Source organism: Canis lupus, chromosome 12 (assembly GCF_003254725.2).
Source record: "Canis lupus dingo isolate Sandy chromosome 12, ASM325472v2, whole genome shotgun sequence".
NCBI classification, from domain to species: Eukaryota; Metazoa; Chordata; class Mammalia; order Carnivora; family Canidae; genus Canis; species Canis lupus.
This window is the reverse complement of record NC_064254.1, coordinates 61,066,647-61,072,329: the sequence shown is the minus strand read 5'-3', so window position 1 is coordinate 61,072,329 and position 5,683 is coordinate 61,066,647.

Below are 5,683 nucleotides of genomic sequence, written 5' to 3'. Positions count from 1 at the left end.
TAGGCTATTTAATTTGTCAGCAAAGTATCTACCCTTCATAAAAGAAAACACAGAAGTCTTGTCTTTCAAACACTCCCTTGGGATGCCTGGGTGGCTCAGTGGTTGAGCGCCTGCCTTCGTCCCAGGGCGTGATCCTGTGGTCCTGGAATCAAGTCCCACATCAGGCTCCCTGCATAGAGCCTGCTTCTATCTCTTTCTGTGTCTCTGCCTCGCTCTCTTTGTCTCTCAAACAAATGAATAAAATCTTTAAAAAAATAAAATAAAATAAAAATAAAATACTCCCTCTACTAACTCTGTCCTCAGTATAATATGTATTTTGGGATCACTCCATGTTACTAGCATTGATGACTTATGATAATATAATAATATGATAATTAACTCAAGATATTTTTAGGGAGAATAGGGATTAAGGAGAATTTTTTAGAAAATTTATCAACTATTTAGAATAAGGAATGTAATTGTGAAATATCACAAATAAATAATAACTCTAACACTTCTTCCCCTCTGTTTTTTCTCCTTCATGTCTGGGAAGTAGGAGCTTTATGAGTGAAACCCAACATAAAATGTATAGGAGTTACATATAAATATAAAGCATATCGTGAAAATATAATTTGTTTTTCATATAGTGAGTATAAAGATTTCACCACTTCAAATATTTCAGCGAATTCACAAGATTCCACGGAGCATATTCAAGTAAGGCTTTTACTTAAAAACAAAGATACAGTAAAGCAAGAGAAGTAGAGTGCAGGCAAGTAGTGAGTGGCAGAGAGATACAGGGGTACAAGCTCCTCAGGTCCTTATTCACACATGGCCTTGCTTATTTCTAAATTGAACCACTAGGATCTAGAATCTATGTGAGGAATCTTGCTTCAGGAGAATTCAACACAGAATTTCCCAGCAGGTGTGTTTTTGGCCCTAGGGATCACCAGGAGAGCTTTGGAATGTAAAGTACACATCCTAAATTCCACCACTTTTATCTTGGCCAGTAAGGGAGGGTTGCAAGAGGTAAGAACAGAATTTTGTCAGTAGGATATAGTTTATATCCTACACTGTTATATGAAATTTACATAAACCTTTTATTATTTTATTCATTATTTCAAAGATTTCGGAATGGTCCTTTCTTTCTTTCTTTCTTTCTTTCTTTCTTTCTTTCTTTCTTTCTTTCTTTCTCTCTCTCTCTCTCTCTCTTTCTTTCTTCTTTCTTTCTTTTCTTTCTTTCTTCTTTCTTTTCTTTCTTTCTTCTTTCTTTCTTCTTTCTTTCTTTCTTTCTTTCCTTTCTTTCTTCTTTCTTTCTTTCTTTCTTTCTTTCTTTCTTTCTTTCTTTCTTTCTCTTTCTTTCTTTCTTTCTTTCTTTCTTTCTTTCTTTCTTTCTTTCTTTCTTTCTTTCTTTCTTTCTTTCTTTCTTTCCTAACAAGAATAAGAATGCCTCCATTTGAACTGATTGGCATGCCATAAAGTCGCTTTTATGATTTGGCCTCTGCTTATCTCTACTTTTCCCTAACAAACTCTATCCTCCTTTCTCTCCAACCTTCCAGTATCCAATTCATCATATGCAAATTCCATCAATCTCTTCACCAATATTTCCTATACTTGTAGCCCTTGACTTTCATTTAAGATAGCCAATGTATCCTGCTTGCCCAGGACGTGCCCAGTTTAGCTCTGAAAATTCTATGTTCTGGAAAACACATCTATTCTGGAAAACTCCGTCGTATCATCGTTCCTTTCACTGAATATTTCTTATATTTCCAGTCCTTGAGTGAAACCTAGATTCCTCCAGGAATTTTTGACCAATTTGTGCATTTATCCTGTATTTTGTTAATTTGCATGCTGACTACTCACTAACCACTTCAAAATATCATTCTTCTTTTCATTTTAATGGATGTGTGCCTTCACTTTACTTTAGTCACTCAACTCCATTGTCATATAGAAAATAACTTACTTCTCACTGTGTGACCACAATTTCATATCCTTTTAAAGTATTTACTCATCATAACCCTAATTGTTGTTTAATCTCAACAGCTTTGATCTTTTTCTAAAAAAAAATCATTCATTATCACTCTCATTTTATATCCTTTTTGAGTTGGCTTATCGGATAGTTTATAATTTCACTGCTCTCTTGCCAATATCTTAAGTATTGCAATTCCACTGTGTCTGTCTCTTCATTATACAATTAGAGCACTACTACTAGGAGTAGAGTTCTCCTCTACTAGAGTAAAGTTCTCCTCACTAGAGTATGAGCACCAATGCATCTCTAGTATATTCCATGCATGTGTCATGTGCCTGGAACATACCAGTCACCCAATACATATTTCCTGAGTGATAGAAAAGGATATTTCTATATGAGAACTTTAGATACTTTCTAATTAAATGGTGTTCTTTTCATTGCTCTTAAAGAGGAGTGTTATTTCTATATCTACAAGCTAATTGAATTTATTGCATTTCCAGGTAACCAAACTCTTAAGAAAGAAGAATCTTTAGTAGTTCTTCAGAATTTGCTTGATTTACAGAACAAAATTTTTTCCCTGTAAAAAAGAATATGAAAAAGCATTTCTATCAAACATGTAAAAATGTGATTTTTTACTAATTGTTATATGATTTCCTTTGATTATTATTCCAGTATTACTGCATAGCATCTGACTATGTATATCCATGGTATACATATATACAAAAGTATATGTGATTATTTCTAAAGATGCATGGATGAAAATTGTGTTTCCAAATTTTGTTTTTATGAATATATGATTTAACATGTATAGTGTATGTACATTTTATAATTTGCCAAAGTTTCAACATTTAAAGAAAAACAATTAAATAATATAAGTCAAAACATGATTTTTTTCATTTAGGTGACAGTAAGGTCTGGATGGGGTGGGGAATTCCAAAACACCTTGATTTATTCCATTGCCATTCAAGTAGTATCTGAGTCATTGCAAAGGGAATCAATATAATATGCTCCCATATCTTGAATATTTTGAAATACTCCCTATCAAAATACTTTATAAATTAAAATTCATATTTTTGTGGAGGAGAGTAGAATTCATCTTCTATGACCAATTAAGAAATTATTCCTAGAGAGGTCACAAGATTTTCTTTAAAATTTGTAAGTAAAGAAATATCCCTCTACCCAGTTGAAGCACCTATGAATTGTATTTTTCCTTCTCAGTTTATCGTCATATTTAAGAAAATGTGGCATATACATACAATTGAATATTCAGTCTTTAACTAGAAGGAAATCCTGCCATTTGCAACAACATAGATGAACCTGGAGGACATTATACTAAGTGAAATAGGTCAGATGCAAAATGACAGATACTACACGATACCACTTACATGAAGAATCTAAAATAGTCAAAGTCATAGAAGCAGAGAGTAGAATGGTGATTTCCAGGGGCAGGAGAGTGAGAAATGTAAAAGTTTTAGTCAATGTGTAAAAAGCTTTGTTGATACAAGGTGTTAGTCCTAGAGGTCTGCTATACAGTGTAGTAGCTTGTAGTTAACAATACTGTGTTGTTAACACAGTGTTGTTAACACAAAATCTTGCTAAAAGGGCAGATCAAATATTAAGTGTTCCTAAGACACACAAAATTAATTATTTTTTAAAAATGGAAGGAAACTTTTGGAGGGGATGGTTTTGTTTTTGGCATAGATTGTGGTGATGGTTTGTTTCATGGGTGTATATTTATCTCGAAACTCATTAGGTTCTATAAATTAAGTATGTACAGCTTTTTATATGTCAATATACCCCAATACAGTGTTTTTAAAAATATAAGACATATTTTGCTTCAAACTAAAGGATTTTAATTATTGATAAATGATACATCTAAGACAGGTGTTTATATTTTAAAAAGAAGAAAGAAAGAGGAGGAAGGGAGGAAGAGAGGAGGAGGAGGAGGAGGAAAAAAGTAAAAAAAGGAGGAGGAGAAGAAGAAAAAGAGGAAGAGGAAGATTTGATCTTTACTTGATGAAGATATGTCAAGGGTTGCTTAATTTTAGAACAAATTGCATTTACCAGAGAAGAAATATAGTGCTTCATGTGACAAACTGATGTTTAACTCTGATGATCCCACAAGTAATTTTAAAGTAATCTTGTCATAATATTGCATTAATTTGAAAGTATAATGTATGTTGGATGCTAGGGACTACTTAGAAAGCAGAGCAATGTGTTGCTGGTTATTAAGATTTCTTTATTGAAAGAGTATTTGGCCTGAATATAATTTTTAGAATCTCTATTGAGAAATGCAATAAAAATAAGCCATTGTATGAAGGATATAAATATACTTCACCTAGATCCCCCCTGAAATCTTTTATAACTGGTTCAACTTGGGGCAAATACTTGACAGCCAAATTTAAGGATGTAAAATAGATAGAAATATCCCTTATTATGAACATTTTGACAATATTGCTTACACATTTCTTCAATTTTTTGAAGCCTTTATTAATTTTAATTTATAGATCTATTTCTGCTAAATCTGTAATACTGAGTTAAATTGGGAGAAATATTCAATATTTTAAACTAGTAGTTAATATCTGTCTATTTTCTATAACTAACAAGGTAATCTGATGATTTTATTTATAATTATATTAATAAATGTTGTATTGGGTTTTTAAAGCTATGCAGATAAATATGTATGCAAATTATGGATTCAATGATTTATGAATTAGCACAAAGTGAACATCACTATTTTATCAATAATAACCTCAAGATAAATCCTTTCCTGGGTCCTGGGATCCAACTCCACATCAGGCTCTCTGCTCAGTAGTCTCCTTCTCTCTCTGCCCTTCCTCCTGCTTGTACTTTTTCTCTAATAAATAAATAAAATCTTTTTAAAAAAGGAACATACAGTAAATGTTCTTCTGTGTCTGGCTACTTTTACATATTGTTAGGTTTCTTTAAGTGCCTGACCATTTTGATTTCCATATGTTACTCTTTTATTAAAATATACCAAAGTTTATTAGCCAACGTTACTACCGTTGAAGATAAAATTTTCTCCACTTTGGAGCTATTATGATTATAGTTGCCATAAATATCTTATTGTATGTTTTTTATTGCATGTTTTTAATGTTTATTATATGAATACATCTATTGCGTATATACACAACAGTGAAATTACTGAGTGCAAATATACATACCCTCTTATTGTTGAAAAAGCTTCTCACAGTAATTGTACCAATTGCCTCAGAAGAACATGAGCATCTAGGTGCTCCACATCCTTGCCAATACTTGGTACTGCCAGTCTTTACACCTTTGAGCATTATAAGAAATGTGTAGTGATATGTTTCTATGCTTTCAATTGGCACTTTTCTGATGAATAATGAGTCTTGAGTATCTTTCTCAATGTATATTGAGTATTTCAATATTTTTGCTGCGATATTCCAGTTCTAGTCTTTGGATCATTTTCTAGTAGTATGAATTTTTTAGTGTTTTTTTGAGGGTCCTTTATATTTTTATGACGCAATGATTGTATGTATTGCAGATATCTTTCTTGTTCAATGGCTTACCTTTTCAATATCTTAATGATATTGAATGATGTTTTTGGATAAAGAAATCTTTAACGTTTAACATAATCAACCTTATCGCTATTTTAAAATTATTTCTATTACTTAATTATGTTAGATATTCTTACCTATTATAAAGAAAATTAGTGTAATCAATTTCACTTTAAGTCTTACATTTCTTTCCTTT